General features: G+C 35.9%; 1 pseudogene; it reads right to left on the bottom strand.

Moving 5' to 3' along the window:
* Positions 1-786: 786 nt before the first annotated feature.
* LOC126766069 (uncharacterized) lies at positions 787-2437 on the bottom strand (annotated as a pseudogene).
* Positions 2438-23627: the final 21190 nt, after the last annotated feature.

Here is a 23627-nt window from a genome sequence, read left to right as displayed (position 1 = left end):
CCATACATGAAAGCCTGATATGGTAATGATACAAAAAGAGCATAGCAGACGCTAACTACAAAAGAGTCACAACTCGAAAATTTTCAAAATAATTGTTTTCAATATATAAGAAAAAGTTACTAAAAAACTAAATATACTATATAAGATTGTAATCGAATAAATATTTCATGCTAAACTAATTCGCACATTAAGATACAAAACTATAATTAGGTAAATACAAAGAAGTAGGAAAAGGCATTTCCCTTCTAAAAAAAATACCCTGCCAAAAAAAATACCATAGCTCAAAATTTTAGGGTATTTGTGGGATTTTCGTTGGCAACATTGTTAATAATTGACAGCTGTATTCTATTGTGAATGAAAAATAAGAACAGTGATAGCCGTTTTACGTTTAAATGTAAACAAGGTTATTTTGAAAGGCGACGATTAAAGATAAAAAGTAAGTAATTTTAGTATTTTGCATTGCCTTCTAAACGAAAATTAATATCTTTGTTTTAATTTCAGATGGCTGGCAGAAAAAAGCGTTCAGGGTGGACTGCAAAGGATGAGTTGGAGCCGCTGGAAAAGTGGGAGGCACGTTCCGACGACTTCCGGCGTGCAAAGCGAAATGCTCATATATACAATTTCGCAGGAAGTGGCACAAAAATACACCGTCCCTCGCCTTGGAGACATTATAATGCTGTGCATCGCATAGTAGAGTGTACTGCTGTTAATTCGACTTTGTACATAGAGACATATTCCGAGGTGAGCTAATTTATTTTATTTCATTTTCATTTTAGTTAATTTTTTTTAGAATTCAACATTAACCCAATTGTTGCCGCCGTCCGACCCATCATTATCACCTCCGTTGCCATCGCCATCATGTCCGTTGCCATCACAATCATGTCCGATGCCATCACCATCATGTCCGATGCCGTCACCATCACCTTCATCTGCAACAAGAAAACGTAATTTTAGCGCCGAGTTGTTAAAGGTTTTAAATAAACAAACTGACATATTGGAAAGGGTAGCGGATGAAACAAAGCACGTTTCAGAGGAAATAATTCGGACTGTTCGACAGCACAATAATTTGTCTGAAAGATTTTTAACCCTTATGGAGAAAATCGCAGAGAAACTTTAAGTTTCAAATAATTTTATCGTTTTTTTGTAGTTTGAAATATTTTGTTATCCCAAAAAAAAAATAAAATAAAATACATAATTGTATCGTTTTTTCTAGTCCTAAACCATTATTTAATGAAATTTTTTGTTATTTTCTAGTCTTAAAGCATTATATAATGTAGCAAAAAAATGAATTTAAATAAAAAATGATCTCTTTAAAAAATTGATGTTTGTAATTATGTGTACAAATATTTGTTTTCTGCTACTCAATACATCTATACTCACGAAAACTCAGAGCTATTGCATTTCTAATATCCGATGCTGTTACATCATTTTCCCCAGTTCTTGTAGTGTGATGTGGTTGAATTTCTGTAATTATTTCTGCAGCATCTTAGATCCACGAAGAAGGAATTTCATCATTTTCAATTTTTAGGAAATTGTGGAAAATACAGCATGCATGTATGTATAATAACGTTAACGTCTTTTGGAGCTACCGGTAAACCTCTGCCAATTTTTCTAAATCGGGCTTTTAGTTGACCGAAAGCATTCTCTATAACTCTGCGACATTTGGATAAACGATAGTTAAATGTTTTTTCTAACACTGGTTGATTAGGTGAGTATGGAAAAGGCTTCATCATGTAACGCGACAATCGAAAGGCTGAATCATTTGATGCTCTGAGCAAAAATATCAGCGGTTTTATGAAATTTCTTTAAGGAACTACCTTCAAAAATGTAAGAATCGTTATTTCTTCCAGTTGACCCAACATGTATATATGTAAATTTTGATCTATAAAATAGTGAAAGGGTTTATTTAAATATTTTCAATAAGTATATGAAATTTACCTATAGTCGCAACTTGCCAGCAGAACAACCGAATACTACCCCCTTATAATTGTAATAATCGATCGCATCGTCCTTTTTCGGTTGAACCTCAATGTGGCAGCCATCTATTGCTCCAAAACATTGCGGAAAACCAAGGTGTGCAAAACCTTGTACATTTCGTTCTACTTCTTCTGTGCTTGGGGGATAGGAATTGATGCAGTCCGATAAATTTGTGCACACAGCTTTGCAAAAATCCACAACTATTTCCCCAACTGTGGTGCGTCCTACGCCAAATAAACTTGCTACAGTTCTGTATTCCGCTGAAGAACCTAACGCATACAACGCAATAGCCACTCTTTTCTGAAGTGGAATGCAAAGTCGCATGTTGTTGTTGAACTTTCCGATTTCCTTAACCTTTTCACATACTTTGTGAAAAGCTTCTTTATTTATTTACACGAATGTTTTCTTTACATCGGATGTCATCCATCTTTTTGACATCGTACTCCCAAAAAGTGCCATTGCGGTCCTTTTATTAATAACATATATGTATAAATGAGGGGTATAAAATATTAATATTCAATATAGAATATATTAAACTTACAAATTTCCAGGCGCTTCTTTCCCTTATTTCTGAAGACGCCACTTTGGTACTAGTTTCCAGTATCGCTTTTGTCAATTCATTCATCAATTTAATCTTTTGAAGCGGTTTTAATAGTAATGTATTTATACTTTTGTTTAACAAATTGTGGTTTTGCACCATCTGTGCGGCTAACAATCGCAATGCTTGTCTTCTATCCATTTTTGTTTTAGCAAATTGAAAATGTTATTAATATGCCAATCAGATGTTCGCTAACTCGCATCGCTGGTGTCTGTCACCTATAAATTTGGATCTGATTAAGTGCGCAGTTAATCAGGGTTAACGCTGTCGTCTGTCAAGGCTATAACACCAACGCACATTTTCGGGTTATTTTTTGTGTACCTAAATGCGATGAAAAAAAGTTTCTTTCATTTCTTGATTTATTTGAATGAGTGCGAAGGAGAAAACATAATTGTCAATAGTGCTAAAAGAAAATCCCAAAAAGGGTAATAAAAAACGATTGAAAGACGCATGTCATTCGTGCTCGTAAAACAAGAAGGTAAGTAATTGAATTTTATTTATTTATTTATTTATTAACGCACTCAGCAATTATACGAGTACATAGATTTTTTTTCTTTTACATGTTGAGTATTAAGAGGGAAATTTTCGAAGAATATCAATACTTTGAAGAAAAGAAAATAATAACAAATGTTAGAATTAGTTAATATGAGAATCAGAAAACCTTAAGCAATATCATTTCTTTATTTATTAATTTATTTATTTATCAGAATATCAGGTAAGAATTAAACGTTTAGCCTCACTTTTAATTTTTTCTGCAGACATGTCGAAAACATTCGTACGGTCAGCATACTCATTAATTACATTCGCGATCCTATAGGTCGGTGCACGAGTGTTGTATCTCGATCTAACTATTGGTACTTCAATAACTCTTGACTTTCGCAAGTTTACTTTGTACTCAACGAACTCAAATATTTCCACCAACTCTGGAACATTCCAATGTCCATTAAAGATATTAGCTCCGGTGCAGAAAGTTAGATATTTTATTCTATTGGCCAGTGTGGGATTACTAGATTCTAGTGCATCAATTGCACCTCTTGAGCCTTTACTCATATTGTGACGATATTTTAAATGTCTGTTAAACTTTTTTTGTACTGGCTCCAATTTATCAATTTGATAACTATAGATTGGATCCCAGACTACACATCCATACTCCAGCACTGGCCTCACTAATGCAATGAACAGACCAATCAGCGTACTACCATTCTCAAAATCTTTACTTGTTCTCAACAGGCTACCAAGGATCTTATTGGCTTTGGCTACAATATTACTTATGTGACCAACAAATGTGAGTTTACTGTCCATATGTATTTCAATATCTTTTATTGACCCTGTTTGTTTAACTATATCCTTACCCATATAATAAAAGTGTTGATTAACTTCAGATTTACGGCTATATCACTGTGAAACATTTTTGGGATTATTGTCTGGGGGGTGAGAGATTCCAAGTCAGGGTGATGGTACTAGGTCAGTATAGTAAACCCCTCAAAGGGTTTGGCGTTCGTATGTGTCAGTTTTTTTATGACCTTTTAAATTTTTTCCTTATCTTGATGTTTTTTCGCTTTTTGGGGGAAAGGGGAAATTTCAGTACTGATTTTGTTCAAACATACGAGATGTACTTCAACCAAAATGTTATAGTGAACGAAAATTGGGTACCAAATATAGTGAGTAAAACTGCTACAACCGTCTAATGGATTGGAAAAATAGAAGAAGTTAAAGTATGCCATTCGGTATCCCAATGACTTGGACTAATCCTGGCGAAGGTCACAATCCATTGAATTACTATGCATGTGCGAATAAAGGAGCCGCAAAAAGGATAAGAAAACAAATTTAAAAGGTCATAAAAAAAACTGACACATTTACTATACTGACCTAGTACCATCACCCTGACTTGGAATTTCTCACCCCCCAGATTAGCTGTTGTACTGTTTATTTAATGATTGCACATTTTCCCACGTTAAGCTTCAGTTTATTAAACTCACACCATCTCACCAGCTTGTTTATATCCTCTTGAAGTGCATACGTTTCACCGATGTTCTCAATGCACCTACAGATTTTCGAATCATCAGCGAAGAATGAATACCGAGATGTAAATTCCGCTCCAATATCATTAACAAAGATACACCGATGTCACCTTGAACTCTCAAGAGATGGAGTTACTGATCTTTACACAGAGTCTTCTTCCACTCAAGTACGATTTAAACCATTCATATATACAACCCGTGATACCATATTGCTTCAGCTTTAACAACAGGAATTCATGATTCACCATATCAAACGCATTACAGAAGTCCGTATATAGTGCATGGACCTCAAGTCTTTTAGACCAATGCTGTAAGATATATTCTACGTACATCATGAGATTCGAGGTGGTTGATCTTCCCTTGACGAATCCATGTTGCTGTCTGATCAGAGAATCCTTAAACCATGTTTCAATCTGACCATATATCAACTTTTCAAACAGCTTAGGTAATGTGGATGGAATGCAGACGTGTCTATAGCTACTCAAGTCGATCTTTCTTCCAGCTTTAAATATAGGTACTACGTATGCATCTTTCCAGCAATTGGGAAAAATTCCCAACACACAAACCCACAGCACATTCTCTTAGAAAGAGGTTCGAAATACCATCTGGGCCTGGACCTTTGCTAGGATCAAGAGCTAACATCCTTTTCAATACTTCATCAAAGGTGATTTCAAGATCTTCCAAGTTGCTATTACAATTTTTAAGCCGTTCCAATAAGAATGTGATGTCCTCTTGTAGTAATGTGTCCACTTTCTGATAAATACTGCTAAAGAAATCCGCTAACAAGTCACATACACCTTCAGCACCTTCCGCCTTGAGGTCATTCCACTCCATACTAAACGGTATTCTTTTGGTTGTGCTTTTTTATACTCTCGCAACAAAGTTGCTAAGGAGAGTATTATAGTTTTGTTCACATAACGGTTGTTTGTAAGTCCTTAAACTAAAAGAGTCAGATATAGGGTTATATATACCAAAGTGATCAGGGTGACGAGTAGAGTTGAAATCCGGATGTCTGTCTGTCCGTCCGTCCGTGCAAGCTGTAACTTGAGTAAAAATTTAGATATCATGATGAAACTAAACTAAACTAAGTTTTTTGTACATATCTCGGAAACTACTATAGCTATGTCAACCAAACTATATAGAGTCGTTTCCTTCAGGCATTTCCATATACAGTTCAAAAAAAGAAGAAATCGGATAATAACCACGCCCACCTCCCATACAAAGGTTATGTTGAAAATCACTAAAAGTGCGTTAACCGACTAACAAAAAACGTCAGAAACACTAAATTTTACGGAAGAAAGGGCAGAAGGAAGTTGCACCCAGGCTTTTTTTTTTAAATTGAAAATGGGCGTGGCGTCGCCCAGTTATGGAACAAAAACCATATCTCAGGAGCTATTAGACCGATTTCAATGAAATTCTTTCTTAACACCCTGATGACATGTGCGAAATATGGGTGAAATCGGTTCACAACCACGCCTTCTTCCAATATAACGCTTTTTAGAATTCCATCTGATGCCTTCTCTGTATAATATATACATTAGGAACCAATGATGATAGCGGAGTAAAACTTTACACAAATACGGTATTTGAAAAATATGTAAATGACGGATAACGAAATCTCGATAATCACTTCATCATGCGAGAGTATAAAATGTTCGGTGACACCCGAACTTAGCCCTTCTTTACTTGTTTCATTCTTATAAATTTCCAGAAATATACAGGGTCAGATTTAATCTTCTCCTCAGCGCCTTTGGTAAAGTTTTTATAGCATTGACTACATAACCTTTTACATTTTTTTCTCAGTTTCCTAAAAATTTCATAGTCCAAGTAACTTCCAGAGCACTTATATCTGTGATGCGCTGTCCTTTTCAATTTAATCTTGTGAATTAGAAGTCTACTAAACCAACAAGGATAATTGTAATCCTTTCTCACCGTGTGCGGCACATAGTTATTAATAGCTTCAGAAATGATTCCGTAAAAGTGTTCTACCATACCATCAATATCCTTCTATTCGTACATAGAAATCCAGTTTGTTTGAAGAAAAAAATTATTTAGAGCACCGTCGGCATTTTTAAAGTTCAAGTATTCCACCGTTTTCTGTCTGATAGTCCTATGTAGTGTCACTTCAATTCCAATAGTGGGATGGTACTTGTCCTCTGGAACCATAGGAGCTATTCTATTAGCAAAAAAATCACAATTAGTAAGGCGTAAATCTAGAAATTTACCGACAGAATTACAGATCTTTTTAATTTGATTCAGACCCAGTAGAGAATACTCCTCAATCACCGAAACCGCCTGATCTGATTCTCCAATAAATTCTTCTTCATCTCCAGTCCTGATCCATTTAGTGTCCGGAAGGTTGTAGTCACCAAGAAGCAGGATTTTACAACCAGGATATCTATTCACTATTTTTACCGAGTCCTGTATGTGTTTAGCATACACATTGCAGTCTCCATTCGGTGGAATGTAAACACATCCTACAATCAAATCATCATTCTTAAGTTTAATCTTAACAAATAACTGCTCAATGCCATGGTGAACAACATCAAGACTGGTTTATCTGAAGTATTCGTTTCACTGCTATAAACACTCCTCCTCCACGCCGTTTCGTAATGTCCTCACGATCTTTCCTAAATAACTGATACGTATTGTTTATAACCTCCCCGTCTTTTATACTATCGTTCAACCATGATTCAGTAGCACACACAACCTCCGGATCACTAGACGCAGATATTGTATAAAATTGACTCAGCTTAATGCGTAAACCCCTGATATTCTGATAAACAATGGTGATATTTGTTATTGCTCCTCCGATATTAGGATTCTTGGCCGAAAATTTACATTTTTGTCGATAAACGGCTCCCCAAATTTGTACCTAATGACCAGATTTTTTTTCTCCTTTCTCTTCTCTCACTTTCAACTCACTGTGCAATTTCTTTATCTTTCTCATCTCATTTTGATATCATCCATCTCAATACCACAATCATCCGGTAGCAGTTGAATGAATTTTGTTTTATCATCCAACTGTCTCTCCGCACCAGTATTCTTGTCTGATTCTTTAAAGTTGTACCCGATGATGCTGGATTCCTTACATTTCCGTTTCTCAGCTTCTCTGAATACTCCTTGCATGTCTATTTCAAAACCTTTTTTTTCTAGCGTAGAGACAAGTTTACCCAGGTCTCTGAACGACCTTATTTTCATATACACTAGGCGTCAAAAGAAAGTATAAATTTCACAGTAGTTATTTCAATTAGATTTATTTAAAAAAATTAGTAGTAATTCATACAATATTGTTCTATTTCTTAACGTATATGGATAACAAAAAATGTAAAGTAAATCTTATTCCATTAATCGAAAGAAAAATATTTTATTTTTTATTTGAAAATCTGATACTAAAACAAAAGTCGTCAAATGAAAGTATAAATTGGCAACACATATAGACAATTTTCTTTTGAAAAGAAATTTAGTAATTGGTATAACCACCTTTATTTTGAATTACTGCACGAAGACGTTTGGGCATACTTCGAACCAAATTCTCTAACATTTCCGACGAAATATTAACCCATTGGCGGTTCATCTCTAAGAAAAAGGACGCCAAATTTGTGCGGCTACTTTTTGGAATTTTAGAGTCCAAAATTGCCCACAAATGCTCAATTGGGTTTAAATCTGGCGATTGAGCTGGCCAGTTCAGTTTTTCGATTGCGTTTTCTTCAAAAAAGTGAGTTGCAAGTCGGGACGTGTGTTTGGGGTCGTTATCTTGTTGAAAAATAAACGACCCCAAATGCATTTTTTCCGCGCTTATTGTCAAATTTTCGCTTAGAATGTCAACGTATGCAGCTGCCGTCATTCTTCCATCGACTTTTACCAAGTTGCCCACACCAAATTTGGAGAAGCATCCCCACACCATAAGAGACCCACCTCCATGCTTCACTGTTGTTTGTATGCACTGTGGTTTTAAGCGATCAGAACTTTTGCACCAAACTCGTTTACGTTTTTTTGAGTTCTTGAGCTCGAATTTGGACTCGTCGGACCACATTATTTTGTCCCAAAATGTGATTGGCATGGTTACATACCGTTTTGCAAACTCCAGCCTTTTTTTCCTATTCACAATGGAAATCATAGGTCGTTTTTTTGCGACATAATTTTTCAAACCAAATGATCGTAATTTTCTCTGCATTGTACTGACGGAAAGATTTAAATTTAAACTTTCAATCAACTCCCTGCATGAAATTTCAGGGTTAATTACAACTTTTCTTCTTATGAGACGCTCAACGTGTTTCGATATGTTGACCTGTGGACCGCCTCCATACTGAGTCTTACATGTCTTAATTTTTTTGAAGTTTTCGAAAATCTTTCTTGCTCCTCCGATGGAAATAGAATATTTTTCAGAAATTTTTGCGTATGTTTTGCCTTTCTTCCTATCTTCTACAATTAGGTTTCGAATCTCTTCAGTTTTTCGCATTTTGCACTAAGAACAGAACAAAAATCAAATGAAAAACCATTAAATTTTAAAAAAGTTTTCCAAATCAGTGGAAGTTTAGTTAAACTTTTAATCAACTTTAAATTTACCTTGTAAAAATTGACACAAATTAAAATTATACTTTCATATGACGCACGCGCATCAAACGACTAGCACAGACTAATTACTTTTATTGATAAAAAGACTTCTTACGTATACATAACAAGCACACATTATGGTCGAACGGTTTATTTACATAACGGTGCCTATTCATGGCACACTATTCGCATCAATTGCGGAATTTGCAAATGTAAGAAGTGAACGAATGCAGTGAAGTTGATAAGTATTAAATTTATACTTTCATTTGATGCCTAGTGTATATTGTTATCCATTTCTCTAGCCTTTTTTAGTTCAGTAATTGCCTCCATACCAGTGACACTTGTCTTTAATTCTCTAATTTCCATACGCAAAGGTTCCACATGTTTTGCAAACTTTTGATCCAATAATTTATGTAAGCGTTCTAATATTTTATTCATGCCGGAAGCATCACTATAACCCTCACCGGCCACTCTTTCCGACTCTTTGACAATGAAGCTAACCTGCAATTCGCATCTGGCACAGTTCCATGTATTTACATTAGTATCTTTAAACTTCTGGTAAAAAAATTCAAACTCATTTTTATCCAGACCACTGCAGATCATATGATACCACTTTTTACAATTAATACAGCTCAAACTTCTAATGTGTCCTTTAATTACACTATTACACTCAACACAAACACGTTTATTCGGCGCCATGGTTGCCATCAATATCAATATTTTATGTGATTTTTTTTTAAATAATTTGCAAATAATTACTTCATTTGTTTTTATAGCATTGGAAATCAGAATGAATCATCAGAAGCAGCAAATATAAATTGTTAAGTAAGTATGTGAAAATAAGTGTATGTTATTTGAAATTGGTGTGCGCAGTCCAATATACATAATACGCAAAAATAAATACATACATATGTATGTATTTTATGCGTTTAAGGCGGCCTGTACAATTCAATATAACATGTGAAAACATATGTTTGTTTTATATTTTAAATGATCAAAGAGTATTTATCTATTCTTTCAGATGTTATTATTATTTTGATTTAATTATTCTTTCTTTTCAGATTTTATCTCTATTTTTATTTAATTAATCTTTGCTTTCAGAGTAAATTCTATTTGTATTCAATATATATTATTTTTAAAGATAATATTAATCTTTTCTTTCAGATATTATTATCATTTTAATTAATTAACCTTTTTTTTACGATATTACAAATTCAATGTAATTATTATTTATTTTCAGGTATTAATAACCTTTATTTTGTTTCAATCTTTTTTCAGATATCTTTCTTTTATTTTCAGGTATCAATAATGTTTTTATTTAATTCAGATATGTATTAATTATTTTTTTAAATTAAATATAATTTTATTTATATAAATTATAATAAGTTTTATGTAAATATGTAAAAAATTAAATAAAAGCTTTAAAAATTGGTTGAAATTTTAAAAGCAGGAATAAAAAATGCAGCCCTGCATCAGCTGTTTAAAAAGAGAAAATGCAACCCTGCATCAGCCGTCGATTGGGGATATTAGAGCAGGACAGGTATACTTTTTTTATATGACACTGCTGAATGAGCGCAACAGAGATGTATGATCAGTGATCATTGATCACATGTATACGTACCTGTGAGGGGAAAAGTGATTAGAATCTTCACGCGGCCTATGGCAATCTACCCTAATTTTTACCCACTGTTACTACCTACTGTTTCACTGGTTATTTAACCGCTCATGGTTGGCGGGTAGATATTTAATAGTTGGAATGTATATGTGTTTATAATAAATATTAAATGGCATCCCTTGGCACCAACGTACATGTTAATTTTTGAATTTTGTTTCAATTACCATAATGTTCCAATTTCGTTTGCAGAGTAAGCAGATGCAAGAATGGCGGTGTCGTCTGCATATGTGGCAACAGTTATATTTTCGTGTACAGTGTTGGGAAAAGCACTGCTTTACGGAACACCTGCTTTGACTTCGTATATGTCGGAAGTGTCATCATTAATTCTAATGTACAAGTACAAGGGGCGCTAGATTAAAAAAGTCCAGTTTACTTTGGCATCTTGTAAAAATGGCTGTAATCTAGGTATGACCGAAGAAATAGGTAGAGTGGAGCTGGTGGTTTCATTTTTATTTTAAACTAGCTGACCCCGTGGCCGTTGTCCTGCGTGAAATTATATGCTTTGAAATGAAAAAAGTTGAAATTATATTGAGTCGAAAATCATTTATTTTCGATTTTTCGACATAATAATAATTTAATAAGCGCAGCTTAATAAACATACTTTTTTTGATTTCTGTTCTGGTGCGTAAATATACAAAGAAGATGGGTTTCCAACTCGTCAACACGCCACATATATCTGGCCAATTTTGATTGGAAATTGAATACGTTTGAAAAGAAATGGCTGTCCCTTGTATTCGATAACTGCGTCATAATCAGTCGGGTTCCATTACACAGTTTCGGCGCATGAAGATTGTGAAACATAATAATGACAGATCCAACTTTGAGACCCAAATGATGCTGGGGCAAACCAAGGCTCTCCAAAGAATTTGGAAATTCCACTAGGTAATTTACGGTTTCGTCTTCCTTGTCAAGACGATCGATCGATTTATATGAGCGCAAACCTCCCGAAATTTGACTTTGAATCTTCCAGTTTAAGTCATTAACATCGGTATTTTTGGCAATTAAAATTGCGCGTGCACTCAAGCAATTGCAGTTACGATAATTTTGCCAATGTGCGGATAAACATTCGTGATGAGTTCATCTTCCGTTGAAGTGAATTGACAAAGGGGATGTGAAATTGATATCAAACCACTGGAAGTATCAACCGAAATTTGCCCATTTCCAATTCTTAGCGAATACAATGTTTTCGTATCCCATAATTAACGCGAATTTGAAGGCTGATATGTCGAAATGATCTTCGCGAAAAGTATGTGAATTTCAGTGGCATGCGAAGTAACTATTGCATTGTCCTTCGTCTGTTTCCAGTGATTAGCATGTTCCAGCAAACGCAACTGCTGGTATGCTTCTCAAAAAGTTGCACACACTGTACCATTCACAATACGCAATGACTTAAATGAAGTTGAACCGCGAGACGCACAACAGTCGGAAAACGTTCATGAATTGCAAAAGTAAACATCCTACAAAGCGCTTTATTTCGGTTCACATATCGACCTATTTGATACTGCTGATCTCATAGTGTTCAAGGCCAATAACAAGCCAAAGTGGGATTGTATAGTTCGCATGGTCCATGAACCACATTGGTTTTCACCACTTCGTATAATTCTGGATCTATTTCTTAATCAGGAATTTCCGCTGAAATGATTTTATCAATTTGATCTGGTGTAATCACCATCCGCATCCAAGGAAGAATGTGTGCGTGCGGCAAACCTCTTTTTTGCTACTCAACAAACATCTGAAACACACATAAAGTTTTCACTGAATACTTTTCAATAATTTTTCCTTTGGATAGCCGGAATAAAAAAGCAAGCGACCGCAATTGAACGATTCAAATAATTTACAAATCAAAATATTGAAAAATAAAACAAACAAAAATTGAAAAAAAAAGTGTTTGAAAAATGTTACTTTTTGGAATTGTCCAATTTTCCGACTTCTCCTCATGAAAAGTATAAGGTATTTGTTTCTAAACCTTTCCCGATCCACAACAAACAACCTTTAAAAATTTTATCAACCGTTCTCTTACAAACATTCATTTTTATATATGTACATATGTATGTATGTAACGTTTGTATGGGGAAAAGAAAAAGGCTGTTTTTAGGGGTTTTCCGGAAATTATTCGAATTTTTCTCGCCGTAGAAACCATCTTTGAGCTTCAACGAACATTTAAGAAAAAGAATTGGCCAAATTGGTCCAGGCGTTATTGAATTATGAGCGTACATACATACATTTTGGCGATTCATTTTCATTTATGTATATAGATAATAGATAATAACCTCCTGCCAGACTCTATCCAAAGCGTGTTTTATGTCTAAGAAAACTGCCGAATAGTACTGTTTCTCTTCCAGATATTTTAGTACGGTTTTATCGGTTCTGTAGCAGCAATCAGGGGTTCCATGTAGTTGCCTTGGACAATGGATAGGGATTCCAGAAGTGGCAATAATCGACGAAGAAATATTCTTTCAAATATTTCGGAGAATATTGTCAGCAAACTGATTGGTCTGTAAGAGGTTATTTCGTTCTCGGGATTGTTTGGCTCCTGAATCATTATCTCTATCTAAAGCTTGTTGGGTGTATAAGAAAACTGCCGAATAGTACTGTGTCTCTTCCAGATATTTTAGTACGGTTTTAACGGTTCTGTAGTAGCGTGAAAGCAGAGAGTGGCTTAGCCTAAAACTACAATTAAAGATTAAAACTAAGATTAGTAGGCATTTCCTTGGCAATTATTTCATTGTCCATGCAACAATATTAACTGTGCCAGGCGATTTAGAATATTTCAACTGCGACACTTCTGATTGTACTTCAGTCAGTTCTACGAAAGGTATTGGTTTATCCATTTGACATAGACTCTCAAGACTCTCTCATTCTGGCGCTGATAGTCACTACTGAGTGTAAAAGGCTTAAAAATATTCGGAAAGTGCTTGCTAAAAGTTTTTTTGACCTTTTATTGGTACTCGTCGCTTCAGAGGACGTTTTAGATATTTGGTAGCTTTCCACAGATTATATTCATCGTTTTTATTTGGATCGGTTTTCTTAAAAAATTATGTAATATATTCTTCTTTCAGCTCTGCTAACTTGGATTTATTTCTTTATTTGCTTTGTTTAGCCTGGTTTTATCAACCGGATTTCTGCTATTCTGCCAGATCCATCTTTTATTTTCTAACATCTGCGCTACGTCATCTGAATATGGCACATTGTTCGTACAGTATGGTTTCGATGAGTTAAAAGGTTAACGAAGCGGCTTGATGTATTTTTTGGGTGAAATTTTCCACTGCATCATCTATGGGAGGATGGAGTCATGTCCAGAAGTTCACGCAAGTGAGGAAATTTCTCACTTGGGAGTGGCCAGAACCAAGTATCCTCTGGGTAGCATAAGAACATCCATTTGAAGGCGAGCTAAAGTGAGAAGGCGAAACATCCCCTCCGCTGGGTTTGGGACCCGCCACGTAAAAAACACCCCCAATGAAAGGAAGCAACAAGCCTCGGATGAGAGACCCCCTTTTGATGACGACCATGGCAAACGAATTAAGGACTACGAATAAAGGGCATGCACCTGGAATGTCCGGTCCCTTAATTGGGAAGGTGCCGCTGCCCAGCTGGTTGATGTCTTCGTGAAAATAAAGGCTGACATTACCGCCGTCCAAGAAATGCGATGGACGGGACAAGGACAGAGACGAGTAGGCCCTTGTGGCTTTTACTACAGTGGCCATATAAAGGAGCGCTAGTTTGGTGTGGGATTCGTGAATGAACGTCTAGCCACAAACTGCATCAAAGCGAGATTCTTCAAAATATCGCTGATTTGCGCCCACGCCCCGACGGAAGAGAAGGATGATGTGACCAAAGATGCCTTTTATGAGCGTTTTGAGCTCGCCTATGAGAGCTGCCCACGGCACGATGTCAAAATCGTGCTTGGCGACTTTAACGCCAGGGTGGGCAAAGAAGGTATCTTTGGCACGATGGTTGGTAAGTTCAGCCTACATGTTGAAACATCCCCAAATGGGTTGACGCTGATCGTCTTCGCCGGAGCCCGAAATATGGTTATCTGTAGTACTAGATTCCAGCACAAGAAAATACATCAAGCTACCTGGCTGTCTCCGGATCGAAAAGCCACCAACCAGATCGATCATGTTGGGATAGACGGAAGACACGTCTCCAGTGTTCTAGACGTTCGTACGCTCTGAGGTCCTAACATCGACTCGGATCACTATCTTGTTGCAGCCAAGATTCGCACCCGCCTCTGTGCAGCAAAAAACGCACGTTAACAACCACAAGGAAGGTTCGACGTCGAGAAGCTGCAATCACAACAGACAGCAGAACGATTTTCTACTCGGCTTGCACTCCTGCTCTCTGAGAGCACTCGTCAACAACTCGGTATAAGGGAACTGTAGGACAGCATTTAAAACTCCTTACGTACAGCTGCAACCGAAACCATTGGTTTTCGGAAAGTGCAAAAGAACAGCTGGTACGCAGCGGAGAGAACACAGACTGCCTACCTCGCAACGTTACGATCGACCACAATACGTGCGGGATGGGATAGATACCGAGAGTTGAAGAAGGAAGCGAGACGCATTTGCAGACAGAAAAAGAAAGAGGCCGAAATGCGTGAGTATTAAGAGCTTGATAAGCTGGCCGACAGGGGTAATGCTCGAAAATTGCCCAATCCATAAAAGGGAGGCCCCACAATCTGTGCCAACTAAGGAGATAAGCCTCCTCAACATCGCGTATAAGGTTGTATCGAGCGTATTGAGTGAAAGATTAAAGCCCACCGTCAACAAACTGATTGGACCTTATCAGTGTGGCTTCAGACTTGGAAAATCAACAACCGACCAGATATTCACCATGCGCCAAATCTTGGAAAAGGCCCGTGAAAGAAGAATCGACACACACCACCTCTTCGTCGAAAAGGAACTGCCTTTATGCCGCGATGTCTGAATTTGGTATCCCCGCAAAACTAATACGGCTGTGCAAACTGACGTTGAGCAACACGAAAAGATCCGTCAGGATCGGGAAGGACCTCTCTGAGCCGTTCGATACCAAACGAGGTTTCTGACAAGGCGACTCCTTATCGTGCGACTTCTTCAACCTGCTGCTGGAGAAAATAATTCGAGCTGCAGAACTTAATCGAGCAGGTACAATCTTTTATAAGAGTGTACAGCTGCTGGCGTATGCCGATGATATTGATATCATTGGCCTCAACACCCGCGCCGTTAATTCTGCTTTCTCCAGACTGGACAAGGAAGAAGTGCAAATGGGTCTGGCAGAGAACGAGGGCAGGTCGAACTATCTCCTTGTCATCAAACAAACAGTCGTCGCACTCGCGACTTGGCTCTCACGTCACTGTTGACAGTCATAACTTTGAAGTCCTAGATAATTTCGTCTATCTTGGAACCAGCGTAAACACCACCAACAATGTCAGCCTGGAATTCCAACGCAGGATAACACTGTCCAACAGGTGCTACTTCGAACTGAGTAGGCAATTGAGAAGCAAAGTCCTCTCTCGACGAACAAAAACCAAATTATACGGATATAAGTCACTCATGATTCCCGTCCTGCTATATGGTGCAGAGGTCTGGACGATGACATCAACTGATGAGTCGACGTTACGAGTTTCCGAGAGAAAAGTTCTGCGAAAGATTTATGGTCCTTTGGCGATGAGCTGTACGGGATATACGACGATATTGACATAGTTCAGCGAATTAAAAGACAGCGGCTACGCTGGCTCGGTCATGTTGTCCGGATGGACGAAAACACTCCACCTCTAAAAGTATTCGACGCAGTGTCCGCTGGGGGAAGCAGAGGAAGAGGAAGACCTTCACTCCGTTGGAAGGACCAGCCCGCAGATAAGACATTTAAGTTATTTTGAGAGACGCAGTTAATGAACCCCACTATGGATGTTTGGCATCGAAATCACTTCCGGCTAAAAATCTGGGACCTATTTTGTCGGAAAATGATTTAAAAGGTTCTTTGTTTATATTGACTCGAGGTGGGAGATATAAAGAAATTATAACCATCGTTCCATTGGCGGTCTGGATTTTCGAAGAAGCTGCTTGAATTGATGTGTACTGAAATTGGCTCTAAAGCAATGTGTTTTGATGATGATTTTATATTTTATAAGAATTGCCGAACCGCCGTGTGCTTTACCGTCAGGATGGTTTGAGGTACTGAGATAGAATCCATTAATTTTAAAATAGGCTAACTGGTAAAGTGGGTTTCTGAATCCAGTAATATATCTACATTTTTAGTCTTCCCGTCTATAGCTGCTTAGTCCATTGGCGTTCCAAATCGCTATTTTTAGACTTCATTGCATAGCATGGTTAAGAGAGAAGACATAATTTTTTTTAATGTTGTAATTACCTCAATTTGTTTGGAAATCATTTCTGCGAGTTTATCAATTTTTTCACGGCTTACTACGGTTGTAGTAGAACTAAGTGGTTTTCTTGTTACATCAGCATAGCTAACGTTTTTGTGGTGAACTTGCTGTTCGGCTTTCGTAAGTTCCACCAAGGAAAGCCTTGTCTTATTATTGACCCAGTCTTTTTTAGACAGTAATCCCTGATAAATTCTACAACCTTTGTAATTGGCGGTGTGATTTTGAAGGCATGGGAAGCATTTCGGTGGATTGTCTCTATCTTTTGAAGAGACGAAGGATGGTCTAAACAACACTTTACACATCTACAAGGTGCTTTCCAAAGTAAACAGGACTTTTTGAATCTAGCGCCACCTGGTGGTACCATCTATATGTCGACTGGTGCGTTAGAATCTGCTATCTTTATCAAATGTCCAGTGAGAATTTTATGACATTTCATTGATTGGAAGTGAACTTATTGCGTTTTAAGTGTCAGTATGTTTGTGTTATCTGTGCGAAAATGATCTTCGAACAAAGAGTCAACATTAAATTTTGCTTTTAAGTTGATAAAACTTTTACCGAAATGTTTCAAGTGACGAAACAAGTTTATGGCTATGATTGCCTATCCCGTAGCAGAGTGCACGAGTGGTTTCAACGTATTCAAAGTACTCGTGAGGACATAAATGACGATTAACATGTGGGCCAATCTAAATCCGTGATCACCGGAAATTCCTTCGAAACTGTGGGTGAATTCATCAAAAATTAGCCGAAATCATCATTGAAATTCATGGAAATGGAATTGAACATCTCCAAAACATCGATTTATCGCATTCTGACCGAACATTTGGGCTTACGAAAGGTGTGTGCACGGTTTGTTCCGCACAAATTGACTGACGACCAAAAACTGCTCAGAATCCAACATTCGAAGGACGATTATTTCAATAAAAGTCACATTTTATCTATTAACCACTACCCGTATTCACTTGACATGGGCACCGTGCGACTTCTTCCTTTTCGGAAAAATGCATTTTCCCACGAAAGGAAAGCCTTATGCAGACGTAGAGGTCATTCAAAAGGCTTGCACCGGCATACTGGCGGTCATACCGGCCAACGAGCTAAAACACTCGTTCGAATGCTTTTGGACCGTGCAAAAAGCTGTATTGAAAGAGAATATTTTGAATAAAATAAAATGATTTTGCCAAAAAGCCATTTGTTCTGTTTTTTTGAAGTCCTGTCTAGATCAACAAAGAATATTGCCACCTGCAGTTTGGAAATCTTGTTTTTTGCATTCACAATATTTCGTACAGTATACCCATTTTTCGCTAAGTCACGCTTGATATCATCGATAGGAATTGAAAAGTGAATAATGTTTACAACTATTCGATATGGCATATCTTCTTTAAATTGATACACATACATACATCAATTTAAAGAAAGTAATATTACTGATATCTAAATAGCTCATATGTACGTTTTCTGTAGCATTCACTATTTCAAGTTATCACTCTCGCTTGTCCGTCCCTGCGTGACTTGTAGGTGAAATTTTCATTACCAATAACAGTTGAAAAGCTTTTCAATATTTTGTGGTATAAAATTTGATGGAAACTGTAGCAGTCAACTTTGTGTCCTCTTTTTCCTTAGAGCTGCCTTTGCATGTTCAATTCTTGTTCAGAAAACCGGTTTAAGTTGGTTGACGCTTCATTTATCCTTTGTTGTTTTTTAGTTACTTTTGGAGAGTCATACGCTTTGTTGCCTTGGGTTGGTATGTGGTTTGGCAGCCTTCGCTGTCCACACACTTCCTGTTGCCTTCAGTATCATTTATCATGAAATCAATGCATGGTTTTTATAATCTTGCAACCACTTGCTAAAGAGTACTATTATAGTTTTGTTCACGTAACGGTTAAACGTATCATATTTGGCACACGGGACCACAGGGAATATAAAGAAGTAGGAAAAAGCATTTTCCTTCTAAAAAATTTTAAAAGGGGGCTTAGTTTTACACTCCTATTTCGGAAGCTAGTTGGGTTGGAAACTGAAACAGGATCGCTATTTATACAATACATAAAGGCATTTGAAAGAATATTTATATATTGCCATGTTAATCTTCTGTCTAAGTGCATCCCGTCGTACTTAGAGCAAGTGCATTTGGCAATCTCCTATTTTCATAGTGAAGGTGTTTGAATTTTTACGGCTACCCATTTTTGTCAAATATTTCAATACAACTACACATTTTTTCTCTATGCACTAACACCAACGCACTTTTTCGGTTATTTTTAGTTTACCTAAATGCGATGAAAAAAAGTTTCTTTCATTTCTTGATTAATTTGAATGAGTGCGAAGGAGAGAACATAATTGTCAATAGTGACAAAAGATTGAAAGACGCATGTCATTCGTGCTCCTACAACAAGAAGGTAAGTAAGTGCATTTTATGTGATTTTTTTTTTAATAATTTGCAAATAATTACTTCATTTGCTTTTATAGCATTGGAAATCAGAATAAATTGGAAATAGCAGTTGCAGCAATATCATCAGAAGCAGCAAATAACAATTGTTAAGTATGTGAAAAAAGTGTGTGTACTTTGAAATTGGGCTGCGCAGTCCAATATAATACGCAAAAATAAATACATACATATGTATGTATTTTATGCGTTTAAGGCGGCCTGCACAATCCAATATAATATGTGAAAACAAATGTTTGTTTTATATTTTAAATGACCAATAATATTTATCTTTTCTTTCAGATGTTATTATTATTTTTATTTAATTATTCTTTCTTTTCAGATTTTATCACTATTTTTATTTAATTAATCTTTGCTTTCAGAGTAAATTCTATTTGTATTTAATATATTTTATTTTTTCAGATAATATTATCATTTTATACAATTAATCTTTATTTTTCTTTTAGATATTACAAATTCAATGTAATTATTATTTAGTTACAGGTATTTATAACCTTTATTTTGTTTCAGTCTTTTTTCAGATGATAATTATTATTTTTAATTTATATGTATATTGTGTATTGTTTGTATCAAAAATAATGAAATTAAAATTTAAAAATTAAAAAATTTCGTTTGAAATTTTAAGAAATCGGGGATATTTGAGCAAGTCAGATATACTTTTTTATATGACACTGCTGAATGAGCAGATATGTATGATCACATGTATACGTACGTGTGAGGGGAATACTGGGTAGAATCTTCACGCGGTCTATGGCAATCTACCCACATGTTTACTTTACTACCACTTTACTACCTAGTGATTCACTGGTTTTTTACCCGCTCATGGTTGGCAGGGGTTGTTTTTAACTATACAATGCGATACATGTGTGTGCGTGTGTATCGTATAGTTTACGCTGTATGGTTTGGGATTACTTTCAAGTGCATTGCCTAAATGTATATCTTATCAATAGGTTATCGTATGCCCTGCCAACCACGGCTACCCACTTGTGTCAAATATTTCAATACAACCACACATTTTTTCTCTATGCACTAACACCAACGCACATTTTCGGATTATTTTTTGTTTACCTATATGTGATGAAAAAAAGTTTCTTTCATTTCTTGATTTATTTGAATGAGTGCGAAGGAGAAAACATAACTGTCAAGAGTGCCAAAAGAAAATCTCAAAAAGGGTAATAAACAAACGATTGAAAGACGCATGTCATTCGTGATCGTACCATCGTAAAGGAGGCTTGTACAACAAGAACGTAAGTGAATGATTTTTATGTGATTTTGTTTTTAATAATTTGCAAGCAATTACTTCATTTGTTTTTATAGCATTGGAAATCAGAACTGAATTGTAAATAGCAGCAGCAGCAAATAACAATTGTTAAGTAAGTATGTGAGAAAAAGTGTGTGTTGTTTGTAATTGGATTGCGCAGTCCAATATAATACGCAAAAATAATTACATATGTACATACATAAGTATGTATTTTATGCGTTTAAGGCGGCCTGCACAATCCAATATAATATGTGAAAACAAATGTTTGCTTTATATTTTAAATAATCAGATAATATTATTCTTTTATTCCAGATATTATTATGACTTTTATTAAATTAATATTTGCTTTCAGAGTAAATTCTATTCGTATTTAATATATTTTATTTTTTCAGATAATATTAATCTTTTCTTTTAGATATTACAAATTCAATGTAATTATTATTTCTTTTCAGGAATTAATAACATTGTGGAACATTTTTGGGATTATTGCCTGGGGGTGAGAAATTCCAAGTCAGGGTGATTGTGCTAGGTCAGTATAGTAAAACCCTCAAAGGGTTTGGCGTTCGTATGTGTCAGTTTTTTTTATGACCTTTTAAATTTTTTCCTTATCTTGATGTTTTTTCACTTAGTTGTAACATTTTGACAAAAACGTAGTTTAACATAACTCGCGAACCACTATTATCTATTTTTCCAATCCATTAGACGGTTGTGGCAGCATTTAAACACTATATTTGGTACCCAATTTTCGTTCACTATTTTCTGCGTGTGTTTGTTGTTGTGCCGTTGTAAATCTGCAATTCTTGCACCGTGCACCGGGTTTTGCAAAAGCAAGAGAATACCCCTAGTGTGAAATGAAACTGTGCGAACATATTTTGGCAAAATAAATGTTTATGTAAATTAATTAATGATTTTGCATTTTAGCATTTATATATGTATGCATTTTCAAAGTGTTTAATTTAGTGTTTCGTATAATTTATTAAATACCCAAGCTAATATTTTTCAGCAGTGGCATTATTGGCAAATGTTATAAAAAATGCGAGTTTTGACAGCTCTCTTTCGAACCAAAGAGTCTCGTATCAAGTTATCTATGCCTCAGGCGTGGAAAGACGAAAGAGTCGGCTGAAAAGGTTATAACATCAGTCTTTTGGGATGCATACTTAACGACTGATTACTGAGCCAGTAATAATCTATTTTACTGCGTATTTGGTAGGACCTACAAGCTATTCCAAATACATAGCAATAGTATTATTTTTGAGGAAGAATCTGTTTATAATTGTACGCATATATTCAAATGATTCCTACAAACATACATTTTAAGCAAATGCTTATTATTTGAAACATAATTTTTGTATTTATGAGTTGTATTAAATTTTGACATAAAGAGATAAGAGGTATCCTATGTCCTTACCCTGGTTCTAAGCTACTTCTCCACCAATTTTCAGTCAAATCGGTTTAGCCGTTCTTGAGTTATAAATGGTATAACTAACACAACTTTCTTTTATATATGTATGTATGTATATAGACTAGCTTTTACCCGCGACTTCGTCCGCATAAGTTTTTTCGTTTTCTCCCGGCTGTAAGTCCCCCTGCAACAATGTCCCACTATCGTGTTCCGGTCCTCAACTTCACCAGCATTGACTCATATTGAGTGCCTATATTTTTATAATTAGCATAAAATTAATTATGTGTATGTGTATGTATTTATCAAGTAGTTAAGCTGTCAGTTTCAAGAACGTTAAATTTAACTGTTTCTTGCAACGCAATGAAATTGTTAAGGAAACAATTTTAGCTGCCAATTTCGAATTTTCTTTTTATTTTTCATATTTGGAAATTTCAGTACAAAATATCGAAAAATTGCACTTACTGTTTATTTACGAATGCCAATGAATGACATTACATGTTGAAGTGGTTATTTCATTTTCATTTCAGTATTATTTCTGTACTAAAAAGAAATTTTGTTTGTAACAGTTTTCGCGCAGAGAAAGAAAAACTCGTGACCGATATTATTAACGCATTTATTCAGACTGCCGTTTTACAATAATCGTATGATCTAATGTACTGTTTTATAGTACATAGACAAGTTATGTACATATGTATAGTATAAGAGTACAGGATTGGTTTGCAGAGTTGTATTCAGAATTCAACAAACGCTCTTCAAACCAAGCCAAATTATTAAAAATTCAAAATTATATATTAATGTTCATCAATTCGCAATTATAAATATGTTTCTGCTTTCCCAACGCCTTAGTGAGTATATCTGGTTCATTCTCATTTGTTGGAATGTACATACTTTACATCTATTTGCCCAACATCTTATTTCTCACGGATGTAGTGATACCGAATGTCGATGTGCTTGCTTCGCTTCTGCACCGTTGGGTTTTTCACCATAAACAGCCATCGTAACGAAATAACCTGTGTACGATTTTCTGTCTATACTATCGCTACCCCAGTCTGCGTCTGTGAAACATACAAAATTTTTAAAATTAGCAGAAAATTTAAGTTTACCATTTGGAGCTTTCTTCAGATATCGAAACACGTATTTAGCAGCTTGCATATGCTCTTTATGCGGATGCGAGTTATACTGAGAAAACTTTGATACCACATGCGCAATATCCGGGCGAGAGATTATAGCCAGGTACATAAGCCCACCAATTAAGCTTTGGTACGCTTTTGTCTCCAAATTGCCGCAATGTTTTTCACACCTCTTAAGTATCGTCCCTGGAGCCCATGGAGTTGCCGC

Source organism: Bactrocera neohumeralis, unplaced genomic scaffold, assembly GCF_024586455.1.
Source record: "Bactrocera neohumeralis isolate Rockhampton unplaced genomic scaffold, APGP_CSIRO_Bneo_wtdbg2-racon-allhic-juicebox.fasta_v2 cluster11, whole genome shotgun sequence".
In the NCBI taxonomy this organism is placed as follows: domain Eukaryota; kingdom Metazoa; phylum Arthropoda; class Insecta; order Diptera; family Tephritidae; genus Bactrocera; species Bactrocera neohumeralis.
Note: the sequence above shows the minus strand (reverse complement) of the source record. Positions and strands in the feature narration are given on the sequence as shown.